The following is a 20,888-nucleotide window of genomic DNA, read 5'->3' on the forward strand; positions in this document are numbered from 1 at the left end:
GCTTATAGTGTGATACTCAGAAGAAAGCATCAACATTTAAAATACAATTTGAAAATGCTGTATTAAAGGTTTGTAAGATGCTGAGGAAGCATAGCACATGCAATCCCTAACCATACCTGGATGAATAGTAATGAACAATCTGAGCCTTTACCAATATGTTTTTCTAGCAACACTTAATGCCATGAATGTAAGAGTGGGAGGAGATTGGGATAGGCAGTACTGTGAGGGGAGTGGACATGTCTTAGACTTCAGATGATCCTATGAGTGTTGTACTTAGAAAGTATTTCTCACATACATAGTTGATCTTCTGTTCTCAATTATCTGAGTTAATTAATTAATTTCTTTTTAACTTTTATGTTTTTTTTTAAATTATACTTTAAGTTCTGGGGTGCATGTGAAGGTCATGTAGGACTGTTACATATGTATATACACACCACGGCGGTTTGCTGCATCCATCCCCCGGTCACCTACATTAGGTATTTCTCCTAATGTTATACCTCCACTGTCCCCCCTACCTTGCTATTTAAAAATTAACTGAGTAATTAAAACATACCTGGTGATACTGAAGGTAAAGTCAAAAATAAAACAAGACATAGATCCTTCTTTTTCTCTTATAATTCACTATAATGGTATAAGTTACTGCTAGTAACATGAAAACTTTATTTTGGAGAAATTGAAGTACTGAATTTTAAGAAGCCCTGACTTTTCCTAGTGCTTGCTTTACATGTCTACTAGAATTTAAATGAAAGTAAGAACGCTAAACAAATATAAATTTGAGGGCAGCAAATAGATTTATATTTTTGATGTTTGTGCTACTCATCTTATTATTCACTAACTTTAATACATAAAATCCATACAAGTTACTTTTGTGGATATCTATAATGTTCTTTCATAAAACAGCTACCACTTATTAATATAGAAGGTTTCATAATATAAATTTAAAGTTTTATACCGTCTCACTGATCATTCATAACAATCATACGAGGCAGGTATGTTATTTTGTTTTAAGATCAGAAAATGGAGGTGTCATGTCAGACCCCCTATTAACTCCAGTAGGAATAACCATGTGTCCAAGAGGCTACAGAAATGACCCAGTGGATGAGAGACAGGTTTTAATGGGGAGACTTCTAAACAGGTCAGTCTAGTGGTGGTGGGCTGTACAGGAACACCATTGCTGTTGATTAAAAGCATGCAATGTATATAACATTTTCACATAGCATCCTTCACCTAGCTACCTTCATATAACCCAAAACAAAGAGCCTTGATCACCTACACGGCCTGTGTTCCATGGGATGGGTCAGAGCTTTGTATTTCTTTATAGATAAGGAGTGGAGTTATAGGTTGGCCAGTCCTGGATTCTTTAGCTAAGACTTTGAACCGATATTCTTCTTAGACCATAGAGTTGTTCTCAGAGGGTGTTTCACTTACGGCTGTCAGATGCCCCTGCCATACAGGAGGCTTTGTTCAATAACTTGCTCAAGATTATGTAATAAGTAAAATCATAAGGGTTCAAAGGAGAATATGTCTGAAATTAAAGGTAATAATCTTCTCTATTATGGATAATGTGAACACATAATTAATTTTACTAATCAGGACACTTGTAAAAGGGATATTATTAATAGCTACTTAATGGTCATTCTGGAAAATTGGTATATACCAATATTGTTCAGATCCCTGGCACCCTGGACCATCCAGTTCTGCCTCCCACAAATTTGTGCTCAGCTCACATTTCATACATTCCTGTTGGTCACATAGATTACATGCTAGGGCAACATATATTTTTTAACCTCTCATCCTCCAGTGATAATCTGAGCAACTGGAGAGCTGAGATGAATCTTCTTCATTTTTATTTATTTATTTATTAACATTTCTTGAATATTTATTGAATGTGTCAGCAAACATCAATATATATTTAATGGGTAATACAATTGATATAAACAATTTAAATAAGTAATGCAAGCAAATTTTATTTTCTCAAACAAAACAATTTAAGTACATTCTTAAAATAGCTTCTGTTTTTTTAAAATTATATTTTAAGTTCTGGGGTACATGCACCATCTATGTATGGGAAAGCAGGGAGCCCACCCCTAAGGTACGTGTTGAGGGCCACTGGTTTAACCATTTTGGAATGAAACTGTTTTTGTGAAGAGTGCTGTTTTACAAAAGCCACTACAGTTCCTTAAGGAAAGGTATATAACACTCTTTTCTTTCATAGAGATTAGTTGAGCTTGAACAACCTAATAATTTTTTTAAAAGTCTTAGTTTTAGTAGACTATTGATTCATTTTGTGTATAATACTATATAGTCATGGGTCATCTAATAACAGGGATGAATTCTGAGAAATGTGTCTTTAGGCAATTTTGTCCTTGTGCAGACATAATAGAGTATACTTATGAACACCTGGATGGTACAGCTTACTACACACATTGGCTGTATGGAAAAGTCTATTTCTGCTAGGTTGCAAATCTGTACTGAATGTTACTATACGGAGTACCATAGGTAATTGTAACACAATGGTATTTGTGGATCTAACCATAGAAAAGGTACAGTAAAAACATGCAATTATAATCTTATGGGATCATCCTCATATGTGTGGTCTTTGACCAAAATGTTACTATAGGCACATAAGTGTATTGTATTATTTCCCTTTCTTTAGATCTCTATAAAAAGAAAACGAAAAAGAATTGTAAGGTATTGGTTGCAGAGAATAAGGACAGAGAAAAGGTAACACATTAAAATTATTTGGAAAACCTTAGGTAAGTAAACGATTAATTAAGAATATTATGTAGCTATGTTGGAAACAATGCTAATAATAAACAAGTAAGATTTAAATGGAAACAGATTAAATTTACCAATTGTCACAGAACCCCTGAAAGTGAAAGCTCATCTAGCTTAAGTAGAAGCTTTCTTAAAATATATGTAATCTGTGGAAATTGTAAGATTCAAAATGCAGTCCCTGTGTCAAACTCTGGCAAATGGAGCTGAGGAAGACCATGAAGAGAGGGCTCTCTCTCTATCTTTCACACACACGTAGGTCTCACCTAACCAACTTTATCTTCCCTTTAACCTCCAAGCCCCCCTTGTTTATTCCTGAGAGTAGGTCAAAGTAACTTTGGGAGGAATTTAGTTTATAGTTTAACTTTAAAACAATGGTGATAATAGCCCCACCCTGAAACAAACCTCCTTGGTTGGGAACCAGACTGTCTTTGTAAAGCTAACAAATTAGCCACAAGATTAGAAATTATGGTTCAGGCATCATGCAGCCAGAGGCCATAAGATCCCATACCTCCATGATTCCTCCCATGGACAGCATCACTATTGTAAGATGTAAGATTGGTGTTTGAAATTTTTCAGACCCTGCATTCTGATGAATCAGCTGGCACCACCCAGACCAGTAAACTGGCTCATGGAGACTTGTGGCACCCACCAGGAACTGACGCAGATCAATAAGAGAGCTTCAACTCCCTGTGATCTTATCCCAAACCAACCAATTGGCATTCCCCACTCCTTAGCCCCCTGCCTGCTAAACTATCTTTTAAAAAAGCCAACCTCCAAATTTTCAGGGAGGCTGATTTGAGTAATAATAAAACTCCAGTCTCCCTTTTAGTCAGCTCTGTGTGTATTAAGCTCTTCTTTATTACAATTCCCCTTGTGTTAGTCCATTTTCATGCTGCTGATGAAGACATATCCCAGACTGAGCCATTTACAAAAGAAAGAGGTTTAATGGACTCACAGTTCCACATGGCTGGGGAGGCCTCACAATCATGACAGCAGGTGAAAGACACATCTTACATTGTGGCAGCAAGAGAAGAGAGCTTGTGCAGGGAAACTCCCCTTTCTAAAACCATCAGGTATTGTGAGACTTATTCACTATCATGAGAACAGCACAGGAAATACTTGCCCACCTGATTCAGTTACCTCCCATCAGGTGCCTCAGTTACCTCCCATCAGGTGCTTTCCTTAACATGTAGCAATTGTAGGAGCTACCATTCAAGATGAGATTTGGGTGGGGACACAACCAAACCATATTACTCCTCTTTTGATAAATTGGCACAGTTTGAGAAGCGAGCAAAAAGAATCCATTGGGTGGTTACACCTCATTCCTCCCCCACTTTACCCCAGCCCCTGGCAGTCACCACTCTACTCTCTGCTTCTATGAGTTTGACATGTTTAGCTTCCACATGTAAGTGAGATCATGCAATATTTGTCTTCCTGTGCCTGGCTGACTTCACTTAATGTAATGTTCCCCAAGTTCACCTGTGTTGTTGCAGATGGAAGAATTTCCTTCATTCTCAAGGCTGAATATTTCATTGTGTATATACCACATTTTCTTCATCAGTGCACCCATCCATGGATACTTAGGTTGCTTCCATAGCTTCATTATTGTGAATAATGCCACAGTGAACATTGGCGTGCAGCTATTTCTTCAACATATTGTTGAGAGGTGGCTTTAATTTGCATTTCTCTGATGATTAATGACATTGCATAACATTCCCCCAAAAATCTAGAATGCACTCCACTTGTGTATATCATCTGAAAAATAAAATATATATTTCTTAACCATGTTGATTAGAGAAAAAAATATCTTGTTGTGAGAGAGACATGCGCTTGTTTAGGTACTTCATTACAAGAGGTTAATACTTAAATGTTTCTACAATCAAGCCACTGCCCATATCTACAATATTAATTCATTATATATGCATACAGTCTTCCTCCACATCCTTGCTTCTCCCTCCATGGGTTCAACCAACTGCAGAATTTGCATTCCCACCAACAGTGCATTAGGGTTCCCATTTCTCCATATCCATGCCAGAATTTTTTTTTTTTTGGTCTTTTTGATAATAGCCATTCTAACTGGAGTGGGATGGTATCTTGTGTCGTTTTGGCTTGCATTTCCATGGTGATTAGTGATGTCCAGCAGTTTTGTTGGACATTTGTATGTTTTCTTTTGAGAAATATTTACTTATGTCTTTTGCTCATTCTTTAATAAGGTTTTTTTCTTTTGCTATTGAGTTGTTTGAGTTTCTTGCATATCCTGAATATTAACCCCTCAACAATTAATAATTTCCCAATATTCATTTCCATTCTGTAGGTGGTCTCTTCACTCAATTGATAGTTTCCTTTGTTGTAAAGGTTTTTACTTTAATGTAATCCTGTTTGTTTATTTTTGCTTTGGCTGCCTATACTTTTAGTTTTTTACCCAAAATTTCTTTGTCCAGATCAATGTTATGAAACATTTACTTTATCTTTTCTAATAGTAGTTTTGTAGCTTTGGGTCTTACATTTAAGTCTTCAATCTATTTTAAGTTAATATTTTGTATGTGATGAGAGATAGAAATCTAGTTTCATTTTATTGCCTGTGGATATCCAGCTTTCCCAGCACCATTTACTGAAAATGGTGTTCACTCTCTAACGCATGTTCCTGCCCTTTGTTGAAAATCAGTTGCCTGTGAATATGCAGATTCTCTTCTGGTTTCTGTAGTTTGTTCTATTGATCTATGTGTGCATTTTTACACCAATACAATGCTGTTTTGGCTACTGTAGGCTTGTAATATATTTTAAAGTAAAGTAGTGTAATACTGCCAGCTTTGTTCTTTTTGTTCAATATTGCTTTACATATCTGGGGTCTTTTGCAGTTCCATAAAAAATTATAGAATTTTTTTCTATTTCTGTGAAGACTGTCATTGGTATTTCAAAAAAGACTGCGTTTATTCTGTAGTACAGTCATTTTAACAATATTCATTCTTCTAATCAATGAGAAGGGGATGTCTTTCTATTTGTTTGTGTTCTTTTCCATTTTTTTTCATTGATGTTTTGTAGTTTTTCTCATAGAGGTCTTTCACCTCCTCAGTTAAATTTATTCCTACAGTATTTTTTGTAGCTATTGCAAACAGAATTGCTTTCTTGAGTTTTTTTTCAGCTACTTCATTACTATGTCGAATAAGAGTAGTGAAGATGTAGCTACTGATGGTTGCATGTTGATTTCAATGAATTTTTTCCTCAGTTCTGAGTTTTTTTGGTGAAATTTTTAGGCTTTTCTGTATATAAGATAATGTCATCTCCGTAGAAGAGCAATTTTATTTTCTCTTTTCTAGTTTAAATGCCTTTTTTTATTTCTCTTGCCTAATTGCTTTAGCTTACACTTCCAGTACGTGTTGAATAAAAGTGGCGAAAGCAGGCACTCCTGTATTGCTCCAGTTCTTTGGTGAGAAGCATTTAATTATTCTCAATGTTGTATAATATTAACTGGGGGTTTGTTATCTATGGCTTTTATTGCGTTGAGGCATGTTTCTTCTATACCTAATTTTTTGAGAGTGTTTATCATGAAGCAATGTTGACTTTTATGTACCGTTTTATAGGCATAAGAATGTTTAGTCTGTTATGATTTTATTATTTCTTTCCTTCTACTAATTTTGGATTTAACTTGTTCTATGTTTTATAGTCCCTTGAGGTGCACTATTAGGTTATTTATTTAAAATCTTTCTAATTTTTTGATTCAGGCATTTATTGCTACAAACTTTCCTCTTAGCAGTGCATTTACTGTTGCATTTTGTATGTTGTGTCTCAACATTCATTTGTTTCAATAAATGGTTTTTTTTTAATTTTCCTCTGAATTTCTGTATTGACCCAATGGTCATTCAGGAGCATTTTATTTAACTTCCATGTATTTACATATTTTCCAAGTAAACTGGAAAAGTACATTTTTACATTTTCTCTTATTATTAATATCTAGTGTTCTTCTTGTAGTTCATTTTTAGTATTATTCAATTATGATCTGAGAAGATATTTGATATGATTTCAATTGTTAAAAGTTTGTTGAGATTTGCTTTGTGAGCTAACATATGGTCTATCCTTCAGAATGTTCCATGTGCCAGTGAGAAGAAAGTGTATTCTGCATCTGTGGATAAAATGTTCTGTAACTGTTAGGTGCATTCGGTCTAAAATGTAGTTTGAATCCATTGTATCTTTGTTGATTTTCTGTCTAGAGGGTCTGTCTAAAGCTGACAGTGTGGGGTTAAAGTCATTCATTTATTATTGTATTGGAGTCTCTCTCTTTTTAGATTTAATATTATTTGCTTTATTAGATCTGGTGCTCTAGTGTTGGGTGTATATATATTTAGAGTTGTTACATTTCCCCAAATAGATCCCCTTATCATTCATCACTTCGTTGTCTCTATTTATAGTTTTTTACTTAAAGTCTATTTTATCTGATGTAAGTATGGCTATTCCTACTCATTTGGGCTTCCATGTTCGGGGACTATCTTTTTCTTCACTTTTAGCCTACATGTGTCTTTATAGGTGAAGTCAGTTTCTTATAGGAAACATATAATTGTGTCATTTTTTTTTCAATGCTTTCAGCCCGTCTGCACTTTTTAAGTGAAGAATTTAATCCACTTGTATTTAAAATTACTATTATAGATGAAGGCTTAATTCTGTCCATTTGTTAACCACTTTTTGTTATTTTATATACCCTTAGTTTCTCTCTTTTCTCTCTTGTTGCTCATTATTGCAGTTTCATGGTTTTCTGTGGTGGTAACATTTGACTCCATTCTCTTCCAAATTTGTGTATTTGTTCTACCAATGATTGTTACACTTTTATGTGTTTTCATGAAGGTAGATATCATCCTTTTGTTTCCAGATGTAGCTCTCCCTTATGCATTTCTTGTAGGCCAAGTTAGTGGTAAAGAAATCCCTCCATTTTTTGCTTATCTGGGGAAGACTATATTTCTTTTTAATTTTTCAGGGATAACTATACTGGAGATAGTATTCTGGACTAGCAGGATTTTTTTTTTAAATCTTTCAGCACTTTGAACATACCATCCCATTCTTTCCTGGCCTGTTAGATTTATATTGATAAATCTGCTGTTATTCTAATAGGGATTGCCTTATAGTTTAATTGATGCTTTTTTCTTGCTGTTTTTGGAATCATCTCTGACTTTTGACAATTTGACGATGATGTAGCTTGGAGAAGAGCTTTTATTTGGGTATCACTGAATCTATTGGAGGAACTTTGAGCTTCCTGTGCCTAAATGTATGTATCTCTGGCGAGACTTGGGGAGTTTTCAGCTATTATCTTTTACATAGATTTTCTGTCTTTAACCATCTATTCTTTTGGAACTCTGAAAATTTAAATATTTGGTCATTTTATGGTGTTCCATATGTCATATAGGCTTTATCCAATTTTTCTTCTTTAATCTTTTGTTATTTGTTTGTTTGACTGGGTTATTTCAAAGGATCTGCCTTGAAATTCAAAAAATCTTCCCTCTGTTACATAGACTCTTCTTTTCCCTGCTCCATTTGAATGTCACTTCCTGGTTCTCATTTTTAAGTAAAATTTTGAAATGAAATCACTCTTGTATTACATAAAATAAAGATTTAAAACCATTCCAGAGTGCAACAAAATTAAAACTGCGCAAATAAGCAAGCTCATACACACACCCCCCAATCATGATAAAATAATCACAAAGTATTATATAATAAGTGGCACATGTATGGATGGAAAGACCTGGGTTTAGGTGAAGAGAGTGAAGGAGAGTTACTTGAAAATTTCATGAGAGGGAACCCAGGGAAAGTGAATGCAGCATTGAACCCTATCACAGGCATCTCTGCTTAACTTTGTTCCTTGGACTCTCGGAAGTAGGGCTGACCCTTTGCCATATGTGACATAATCTTTTCTTCCTCCACAGGAAAAATATGAAACAAAACAGCAAACCTCCAATAAATTAAAAATTCACTACCAACAACAACAATAAAAAACTATACGAATGTCCTGAGAGACTCTGGCTGCAGAATAGTTTCTGAGAAATATTTTCATGCTTTACTACTCTTCAGTTGGGTCAATTTTACAGGCTGTAGTCTTGTCTGCTTTCACATCCTTTGTATTATTAAACCAAGACTTAATTTTAAATAATTTGGCTAAGTAGACCATAGTGAGAGCTTAGGGCTTCTGACTTCTAGCCCTGCGGCCTCTTTACAGAACTACACTAGTTAGTAATTTATAACAATAACACTGCAGTGGTATAAATTATTTTATAAAACAAAAAGACAACACTGTAATGTGTTTAATAGACCACTAAAATATTGACTTTGTCTATTTAAAATTCATGCATTTCAAGATTACTTCTTGTCCAAAATGATATACATATTTAAAATATGATTGCCCTACCTAAATATTTAGGGAAGGTATAAACATGAAATAAAAGTAATCCCACCTGGCCACAGTGCCACCAGTTTTAACTGTAGGGGGCAGCACTGTTCAACACAAACATGAAAGTCCTTGGCCTATTATTCTCAGGGTGTGCTTGAAAATTATTCACAGCAGCACATGCAAATCTACCTCCATCTTTTCCATACTGCAAAGTACTCTTCTATGTGAATTCTCTGTGATACAGTTAACCAGTGCCCTCTTGAGAGACATTTGTTTTCACATTTTTGCTAGAAAAATGCTAGAGTAAGTATCTTTGAACATGTCTGTCTGTATACTTGTAAGCCTAGGACTAGAATGTACAATTTTTATTATTCTTTTATTTTTTTCCAGAGCATGATTCATTGTTTGAATCTGTAGGCTTAAAGAGATGGAGAATACACTAACAGTACAGAAGAAATTTACAAGTATATTACAGCTGTACCTTTACATTGTGACAAGCACAAAAATTTGATAAAATATTCTTCTATTACCCCATTAAAAAAAGTAAGTCCTGACATCTCTGACAAGTGAATGAAGTTCTAACATTTAATATACAGACAAAATATAGGAATTTACATTTACTTAAGAAGCTTTGTGGGTTGCAAATAAACACATGAAAAAGTGCTCAAAACCATGAGTCATTAGAGGAATGTTAATTAAAACACAATGAGGTACTAATACACACCTATTCAAATGGCAAAAATCAGAAGCAACCACAATGGAAGTTTTAGGAAAAGATGTTTAACAACTGCAAATATTTTATATTGCTGCTAGAAATACAAAATGGCACGAACACTTTAAAACACAGTAGAGCAGCTACTTAAAAAGATAAACATATATTCTGTGAGGAAGGCATTGCACTTTTAGATGTGAAGTCAAGTGAAAGTATGTATTCACATAAAAGCCTATAAAATCATGGTCATAGCAGCTTTAATTGTAAAAGCCAAAAGCCCATATGACAATTAACGAAAATAGATTAACTGCAGTACCTTCATTTTACAGAATACTGCTCAGCAATAAACTGAATGAACTATTCACACACATTGCAAAAGAGAATCTCAAAATAATTATATTGTATGAAATAAATCAGACAAGAGTTAAATACATTCAGATTCTAGAGGAGGCAAATAATTCAATAGTAAAAGGAAGTAAAGCAATGGTTTCTTGGGGACGTGGGGCTGGGGAGGATACAGAAAGAGCCACTTTAAAGGCATACAGGGTAACTCTGGAGCAATGAATATGCTCCTTATTGTGATTGCGGTGACAGTTTCACTTGTGTATACATATTCCTAATTTTATAAAATGGTATACATCAGATCTGTTGTTTACAGTATGCCAACTATACTCCAGTAAAACATTAAAATAATGCATTTCATATGAAAAAAAATCTAGATTTTCCTGTTATTTTAGAAAAGAAAAGAATTTGATAAATCCCTATTAATTCCACCATCTCTCTTCTCAACCTTAGCAACAGAGACTAGAAAGCAATAAATGCCATTTCCACCTGAGTCATCGGACATATTGGCGAAAAAACATGAAGTTTCTGTTTGACAGGAGGAATAAGTTCTGGAGACCTATCGTAGCACTTGCTGACTGTAGTTAATAATAATATAGTTTATAATAATGCACTGGATCCTTGAAAATTGCTGGAGAATAGATCTTCAATTCTCACCAAAAAAAAGTATGTGGGGTATTAAATATATTAATTGGCTTTGTTTAGTCTTTACAATGTATACATATATCAAAACATTACACTGTATACCATAAATACATGCAATTTTTATTTGGCAATGATACTTTAATAAATCTAGGGAAAATATTGAGGTGACTAATGGTGGGACAAAGAAAGGGAGAGACAAAATAAGATTAGAAGAGAATATTTTTTTAAAAGTTTTGATTATACTTTAAGTTCTTGGGTATATGTGCAGAACGTGCAAGTTTATTACTTGCCCTGTGGCCCAGGCTGGAGTACAGTGACACAATCTCAGCTCACTGCAACCTCTGCCTCCCAGGTCGAAGTGATTCTCCTGCCTAAGCCTCATGAGCAGCTGGGACTATGGGCATGTGCCAGCATACCCGGCAAATTTTTGTATTTTTAGTAGAGACAGGGTTTTACCATGTTGGCCAGGCTGGTCTTGAACTCCTAACCTCAGGTAATCCTCCCACCTCAGCCTCCCAAAGTGCTAGGATTACAGGCTGAGCCACCATGCCTACCCCAGAAGAGAAATATTAAGATAGACAGAGTGGGGTTGTGGCAGAGGGCTGAGAAATAAATAGAAGCTGGGCAGGGTGTGGGCAGGGAATGGAAATAATGAAGATAAACAAGAGGGATGAGGGCAGATTTGAGAATATAGGAAGTAAATATTTGATGCCTCCTTAAAGCCCACAAAGTGAGCAAAAAGTCAAAGAAAATTGTTGGAAAAGAATTGCTGAAACTGTAGAACAATCTAGTCTAGGAGGAATGACATAAATGGAAAAAATGTTTAGATGGAGGAGACTCATATTACACAAAGTCTTTACTGGAGAATAAGTAATAGCCAAAGAACAAAGAATAATGGGGTCAAATGATATTAATGATGTTAAGTCCATGCAGTTTAAGGGCAGACATATTTCATTCTGAAAACAATGCAGTCTCTGTATAGTTCTGTTCAAACTGGACCCGAAGCCTATGAGAATGATGCACAATGTCAGAGTAAGTTAGATTGAATGAGTTGCATTAAAGTTTTCTGTGATTAATTTATATGTGGCTTCTACCCACTGGATGCCTGGTTTCTCAGCAGTGATTTTTATATTGCTTTTTGGAACAACGTTATTTAGAATCACTCCTTGACCTTTCATTGTCTTCAAGCTTATGTATTCAATATGTTCTATGTAATTTTGATAAATTATTTTGTTGTCCTGTCATTTTACATTTCATCTCCCTGAAAATATTCTAAGTTCTTTGAGGTTAGGGACTTTGTCCTCTATTTATTTTGCATTTATGAGCTATGTTTCCCATTTTTTCCCATCATTATTTCCTTCTTCTCTCCAAAACATACACATGCACATATGCATATACACATATACGCCATACCTTGCATTTAAAAAATGATCTAATGATCTATCAAGGCTTGGTTACTGACCAAAGACTTTGAAAAAATTAACCGATAGCTTTCATTTGCCTTAAATAGACAACATTTTATTTTAAAATATAGTAGATAAATGTGACTTGATTATCAGGGAATATTGCACTTAAACTGATAGAATACTTAGACTGCATTTGAAAGGACCACTGTGTTGGAAGTTAGCACACATGGGATTCGGTTTTGGCTATGTCTCCCTGTGTGACATTCATGTAATCATCCTTTAAGTCAGTATTCTCACGTATAAAATGTAATGTTCTATTACATGATCTCTGAAATACTTTCAATGTTTTATTAATCTGTGAAAAAAATAGCTTGTTTCGTCAATTAAATTTTTTCCAACTTTTTTGAGCTATAATTGACAAAACTTGCACGTATTTATGGTGCACAATGTGGAGTTTTAATTTATATATATGTATACATAAGATAGCTTGTTTTGAAAAGGCAGTAACAGAAAGTAGATAAATGATAAGTCAAAAGAGGGCAACTGAGTGCAGTGGCGGAGCAGGGATTGGAAAATGGAAACAAGTGGGAAATGGGACACTGTGATCACTTTTCAGCCCCACATCTTCAGTCAGTTCTCCTACTCCTTGGTTCTTACATCCGGTGAATTTATCACCCAATTCCTGAAAGAGATCACTCCTCTTAAAAGAAATGATACCACTTTCCCTGTTCCACCTCACCACTCATGGTGGTGCAGTGTATCATCTCACAGTTGGCCCTCATGACTCTGGGCTCACATCCTCTCTGTTGATGTGTTAATTTATGTTGGCCTGGTGGCATGGGTATCACTAAGTAAGAGTCTGCCCTCAGAAGAAGGAAAGTTGGAATAATTTTGAGAAGCAGGAATTTAAAAGAAGTGTCAGCCTATGTGTCTTCATTAAAAGATGCCATGGTCCATTTCATTGGAGGCCACAATTCTGAGAGTCCAGAAAACCACACTCCACTTCAGGCTTGCTTCCTAGGACGAGGATATTTGAGAAAGGTCAATCAATCCAGGCTAACTAACTTCTCTCGGGGTCCTGAGTGCCTCCTCTCACTCTCATGAACTTACTTGGGGACTTTAGGAATCTCATTGGAGACCTTACTATCCTCTAATCCAGGGGTCCCTACCCCCTGGGCCACAGACTGGTACCCATCTATGGCCTGTTAAAAACCACGCCACACAGCAGAACGTGGGCAGCAGGTGAGCAAGCAAAGCTTCATCTGTATTTACAACTGCTCCCTATACCTTGCAACTACCTGAGCTCCATCTCAGATCAGCAGTGGCATTAGATTCTCATAGGAGCACAAACCCTATTGCGAACTGTGCATGGGAGAGATCTAGGTTGCATGCTCCTTATGAGAATCTAATGCCTGAAAATCTGTCGCTGCCTCCCATCATCCCCAGATAGGACCATCTTGGTTGCAGGAAAACAAGCTGAGAGCTACCACTGAGCCTACATTATGGTGAGTTGTATAATTATTTTGATGCGTATTGCAGTGTATAATAATAGAAATAAAGTGCAAAGTAAATGTAATGTGCTTGACTCATCCCCTAATCATCCTCCCCCAACTTCCTCCTAGTCTGTGAAAAAATTGTCTTCCATGAAACTGGTCCCTGGTACCAAAAAGCGTGGGGACCGCTACTGTAATCTCACTTTACCTACACTCACATCCTTAAGCCACCATCACATCGGCTGCCTCTCATTGCCCACATTTCCACCCCTGCACTTCTTTCTGCTTACTCACACCTCTTTCAATGTCCTATCACCCAACTCCATCTCCAAATAATTTCCTATGCCCAAACAAGTCTTACTACCAAGCTGAACACGTGATATCTTGACTTCTTGATTTAATGCTGTTTTTAACACCTGCCTCAGCTGTGCCATGGGGACCCTGCTACACCTGGAGGGCTCCCCCAGAGACAGTTACTCATTGCTCCTCACGTTCACCTCTTTCACATTCCAGAGAGACTGCCAGTTTTCTCCAGCCTGATTTCTACATACAGACTATTACTCCTTAAAAAAGTAAGTTAAACAAATCTCCCCAAAACACACAAAAAAGCCCTGCTAAGGCACACACCATTTCCTTTCTATTCTTCCTTCTCATCCATCTCCTGGAATCCACACCCCACCAGTCATTGGAGATTTTGGAGGCAACCTCACAAGCATCTTTTCCCCCTGATTCTTCCTACCAGCCTGGTATCTCTTGTATGGTCAAATTCCAATGCAGTCAAATTCTACCTTCTGGGTTTCCAGACTTTCCTGGATGGTGGTTTTTCATTAAATTTTCACTTACATTTTAAGATCCCTCACAAAACCTTCCTAGTAAAGTTGCTTATCTAGATTTTCAGGATCTCCGGTTCCCTGTTCTCTATTTTATTCTTCAGGTTTGTCAGTCTTCCATCTGCCTGCGTTTCCTTTGCAGCCTTATTTAGACTTTAGCCCCGCACTGTAAGCATTCTATTCCACTAGCCTGAGCTCCCTTGCTGGCAGTTTTTGTTGCATCTGATGCCCAGATCACTTGATATCCACTTTCAACTGGGCATTGGACTGTAGCAGCTTTGATTTTTTTTTCTAGTAAACTTCTGCACTTTGCTCAAAGTCCTCTTGCACTTGCTGCACATGGCTTAGAGAAAATGCAACCTATTAATATCAGAAATCCTTCTGGTTCATGCTATCCAATTTAAATATCTGCCTCCAACTTCTGCAGTTTTCTCCCTTTGTCTATGTCACAATACAAGAGGTGTCCTCTCTCCTGTCTAAAGCTCATCATCCCTATTTGTCTCTAGATCCAATATCCACTTGCGCCCACACTCAGGAACAGCCCTCACGTGATCTTTCCCCTCCTCTCTGTGTTTTCCATTCTCTCCCTAGAAATTGAATAGCTCTTATCAGTGATTGAATAACACAAGCATGGATTCATGTTTATTAGCATATCTTCATTATTTTAAAAACCCTCAACTCTGTATCCCCATCATTAGCTGCTCCACCTCTTACAATTTATATTCCAAGTTCTTTATGCGCTTGTCTTTATGTGTTTTATGCATTTTAACACCCTCTCCTCTCTCTTTATTCCAGCAAATTCTGGCTTCCACCTCTCATTTCAACTCTCAAACCTCCTCATCTTTTAATTCAAGTGTCAATTTTTATTCTTACCTTCCTTGGCAAAGTGTAGCAAAGATGACTGCTCTCATCTTCTTGAAATGCTCTCCAAACTGGATTTCTTGGTATGCTGTTCTTGTTTTTTCTTGCCTATCTTTCTGAGTCTTCCTTATAGAAACCACTTTTTCTGTCCTGTAAATATAGCTTTTGTTCTGGGCCTCATTCTTTTTACCATCTACACATTCTTTATTAATTTCTTCTATATAAGTACTCAAAATTACTGTTTCCAAGCTGATTTCTCTCACATGTATCTTTGCCTCATTATATAGATTTTCCAGACCTCTGTGGATACTGGTTACTGAATTTCCCCGCTTGGGTGACCCACAGATACTTCTAACCCACTACAATAAAAACTAGACCACACTTCATCTTCCCGCAGCAATAGCTTCTAACTCAAATCCTAGCCTCAGATTTCATCATCTCCAATTTATTATCCATGTTGAAGAGTCACCTTTCTATACCATTCTGTTACATCATTCTCTTCCTTAAAAATAAATTTCTTTGCATAAAAAAAGTAATCAAACTCTGATTCAAAAGCCCATGCTTGCTGGGCATGATGGCTCACGCCTGTAATCCCAGCATTTTGGGAGGCTGGGCGGGTGGATCACAAGGTCAGGAGTTCAAGATCAACCTGGCCAACGTGGTGAAATGCCATCTCTACTAAAAATTAAAAAGTTAGCTGGCCTGGTGGTGTGTTCCTCTAATCCCAGCTACTCAAGAGACTGAGGCTTGAACTGGGACCCAGGAAGCAGAGGTTGCAGTGAGCCGAGATCATGCCACTGCACTCCAGCCTGGGCTACAGAGTGAGACTTCATCTCAAAAAAAAAAGAAAAAAGAACAAAAGACCCTGCTTCCTTGCTTAAATTTATAAATGCTTATTAAATTTCCATCCACACATTGTGCATTCCAGCTCTGTGTCTTTCTTTTGCACACAGGCATTCAATGAATCATTGTCTCCTCCCAGGACACTCTTACTGATCAAATAATTTGGTCAGTTCTATTCATTTTCTTAGATGAGGCATCACTTTCTCCAGAAGTTATTCCAGATTTTCCAAACAGGCTCACTTGGAATTTTTAAATTCCAGAGCACCTGCATTTACTTAGGACAACATAAACCAAAATTAAAATTCGAAGGCCCCAGCTGGGCACAGTGGCTCACGCCTGTAATCCAAGCATTTTGGGAGGGTGAGGTGGGTGGATCACAAGGTCAGGAGTTCAAGACAAGCCTAGCCAACGTAGTGAAGTCCCATCTCTACTAAAAATACAAAAATTAGCTGGGCGTGGTGGCAGTGTGTGCCTGTAATCCCAGCTACTTGGGAGGCTGAGGCAAGAGAATCACTTGAACCCCACATTATGTGGGGCATAAACAGTTAGGTTATTCCCCATGTTTAACTTAGTATCCTCTGGAACCAGCAAAGCTACCAGTGCAGCTGCTCAGAGGCAGGCCAGCCATACTTTAGACATTAAATTCAGCTCCTTGCTTAGGTAGCCTACAGGCTGCCAGGCTGGACCTCAGGCCTGGGTTATAACTCCCAGGGCCATTCTCTTCCGCTCTGATACATCGAGATTGAACGTCTTCCCTGTGGGAAGACTAAGGACTGGTGCCTCAAGCAAGGTTTGTTTCAATTTGTCAAAGGCCTTTTTAGCCTCTGATTCCCCAATTAAGGAGTGAGTCTTAGCACCTGACTCTCTTTCACTAGGTGATATAAAGGACGAGCTATTTCACCATACCGAGTTATGCATAATCTACAGAATTCTGTAATGCCAGGGGTTTAGGGGAGGAGAAAGGAGGAGATGGGCTTAAATCTTTCTTCACCTAGTTCCCTCGTTTCTGTAACAAAACTATACCTAGGTACTTCACTGAAGTCTGACAGAGCTGTGCCTTAGATTTTAAGACCTTATATCCTCTGTTAGCCAAAAGAAAAGAGGAGCCTTACTGTTCTCCTGAGAGAATTCTCAAGTTGGGGCACAAAGGGTAATGTCACCTACACATTGTAAGACTTTAATCTGAGGATAAAGAAACTCAGAGAGATCTTTTGACAACTCCTACCCAAACAGGTGGGTATTGTCTTGGAATTCCTGAGGTAACACTGTCCAGTTTAGCTGGGTGTTCTGGTTGGAGGGATTCTTAAATGTGAACAAATACTGGGATTCAGGATGTAACAGTATGCAGAAAAAGCATTCTTTAGGTCCACGACTGTGAACAATTTCATTCCCTCAGATATTTGAGTTGGTAGGTTATAGAATTGGGAACCACCACAAAAATTGAAACCACAACTTCATTAATGAGGCAGAGGTCCTGGACCAGTCTCCATTCCCCATTGGGTTCTATAACCCCAATATTGGAGTATTACAAGTGTTGTTGCAGGGTTTAAGGAGGTCCTGCATCCTCAGGTTATCAATGATGGCTTCTAGCCCTTTCCTAGCTTCTGGATTTAGGGGATATCATCTCTGGTTAGGGACGGAGGTGGGATCCTGAAGGTCAATCTGGACTGGTATGGTGGTTGTGGCTCAGCTAATTTTCCCTTAAGTTGCCCAAACATCTGGATTAATATTGATCTCCACCAATGGGAGACAAAGAGTCTGTCCTGAAGCCGTAAGCATGGTGGTTCCCACATGAGCTAAAATATCCTTCCTTAGCAGAGGAGTTGGGCTTTCAGCCGTGATTTAAAAGCCATGACTAAACAATAGGTCTCCCCAGCTACAACTAAGGAGTTGCAAAAATTATCAGGTTAAATGCTTTTCTGAGATGCCCCTCACGGTCATGCTAAGGGAGGAGAGGAGGCCAGGTTTGGAAAGGAAAACTAAAATGGCCACTCTGGTATCCAGGAGGAGGTCCCCCTTCCTCCCTTCAACCTCAGAATCACTCTGGGCTTCTGGATGGTAATTGTGGTCTGACCATCAGAGCCAGAATGGTCCTGGAACCCATCAGTCCTGCTCAACCATTTGGGACATTGACTCTGCAGCTAGTGACTTCTATCTCTGAAGGCAGTCTACCCTCCAGTTATTCCCATTGCAGATTGGACAGGGTCTAGATGGCTTCATCATGCTGCCTGGGAAGTCCTACCTAAAGTGCCTTGGCTTGCCACATGTATAGCAGTTAAAAGGTGAATCTCAGGGATTCTGGGGTTTGTAAGCCTGCCAGGTGGCCATTAGAGCCTCTGCCTGTTTCTTGTCTTGGACCTCCTCCTTTTCTGTCTCCTTTTCCTGTACTAGGAAAAGAATGGGGTGGCCATTTTCAGGAGGTTCTCTAAAGTACTGTCTAGTCCCATGATCTCTGAATTCCTTAAACCTCATCTATGCCATGGATGCAAGTGAGTCCTCCACCTATGAAGGGGGAAGACCTCATCAGCAGGAACAGTCATGCTCACCTACACTGTGCCATAACTTTCTGCTGTCAACTGCCTCTGGGTCCCTCAGATCTAGTATTGCTTTTAGGGCTCCAAACCAAAGCTTGGAAAAACCAGTGGAGTAATGAAGCTGTGAAACCAGATCCTCCTGAAGCAAAGGAGAGAAGGCAAGTTGGGGACCTGGCCTAATGAGATGCCCCTCAAAAAGAAAAAATTAATTCCTCACATGGAAAACTTTCTCTGCTTGTAGAATTATGTTGACTCCTGACATTGTGGGAAAAAAAAAACTTAAATGCAGAGGAGGGAAGGCACCTGGGGGAAGTAGCCTCTTACCCTATGCTAATAGATTTCTTCAACAGGGGGAAATAAAACTCTTAAATGTTACATCTTTATGTTTCTAAGGATAGATAGAAACAATACTGCTCTGAATTACAGTCCTGATGACTAAGCCAAGTGCTCATTGTACCCAGAAATTTTATCTCTGTGGTTTGCAACAACACTGTTAAGTTGTTTGTAAAGAGTGGATAACAGCCATGGCAGTCTCAAAAGAAAGAAACGCAATGTGAAAAATCGTTGGTCTTGGTGCCAACCCCGTAACAGGTTATTGGGGACTGGCGCTGGTCTGAGAGCCTTTAGATAACACTGAAGTGTGACCTTGACCAGATAGCTTTACTTGTCCAAGGACCTTATTCTGATTCCATATGACAGCGAGACCTCCATGAAGGAAAACTGGATTGAAACAAAGCCAACATTCCCAAAACCCAGTGGTGATGGGGGATTGACAAAGTCCTCCCCAGCAAGTCCTCTAAGTCTCGTAAACCTGGCTGACAGAAGCCTGGTGTTGCATCTGTTTTTGAAAAAAAAATCTGAAGACAAGAAGCCTCAGAATGACAGTAAGGAGTCTTAGGTCTGCAATTACCCTTCTGCAGATCCCAGACAAACCCCCAGAAATCCTGAAATGACACAGGATTCCTTCACTGCTACTTTGCCAGCCATAAATTCCTGTGGCCACTGTGACCTCTGCCCAGAGCCTCTCTTGGGCCCACTGAACTCACTCTGCCAGCTTGGCCCAGTAGGCTGTACTCAGCTCACACTGACTTGGATCCTATGTCCACCACAGTTCCACATGCAGCACATGGCTGAGCCAGGCATGGTGCGAGTGGCTTCCACATTGGGTGCCAGCATGTAGATGAGGGGAATGTGGTGGCACCCAAAAACTCAGAGATGCCAGCAATTGCAGTGTCCCAAGGAGTGTTAGAGCTTTTACTTAGGGAGTCTCGATGTCTACACCCTCTGAAGTGTCTCAGCTCTTCACTCCTGTAGCTCTGCAAGCGGGAGCATGTTACAAGCTCTTTTATTCCCACCACTCACAGCTCATTGAACAGGGGTATGTTACAGCTCTCTTGTTCCCACAGTCCAGTGGGTTCCTGGTTCTTGTCCCATGACCAAGAGGAATAAGGTATGCAAACACTGGAGAGCAAGTAGAGCAGAATAGAAGTTTATTGAGTGAAAGAAGGAAAGCTCTCAACTGCGAGAGGGGACCTGAAGCGGGTAGCCATCTATGAGGCTGAGTGCAGGGTTTTTACATGTTTGGAATGAGGAGGCATGGGCTATAGGTAGCCTTGGAAAATGGGATATTTGATTAGTTAAAAAGCATTATTCAGAAAGAACCAATCAGGAAAGAGTGGGAAAACAGGAATAGAAGTTTTCACTCCAGTCATGAACTCTATTCAGAACTGGAAGCTCAATTTCAGGGTTTAAACTGCTTTTGTTTTGAAGGTCAGGTTTCACCGGAGACTTGTCTCTGCCTGCTTAGAAATTCATCTGTCTCCTGTTGTTATTTTGTTATAATTACTTGATTCTCTGGAAAGCTTTCTATTTAAACAAACAAAAAAAAAAAAACTCGTTAAACATTTTCTTAGAGAAAGAGAAGACACTGGAGTAGTATTTGAAATTATTATATGTGGAAAAATGTTTAGTGACTCAGCAAAGCAGTGGTTAAAAAGAACAGGAATCAGATGCTGACTACATTTGAAATTAAAACAATGCTAAAGATATTTTAAATGAGAGAAAAATAACAAAA

The sequence above is a fragment of the Sapajus apella genome, unplaced genomic scaffold (assembly GCF_009761245.1).
Source record: "Sapajus apella isolate SASKATOON/1434 unplaced genomic scaffold, GSC_monkey_1.0 scaffold112, whole genome shotgun sequence".
Lineage (NCBI taxonomy): Eukaryota > Metazoa > Chordata > Mammalia > Primates > Cebidae > Sapajus > Sapajus apella.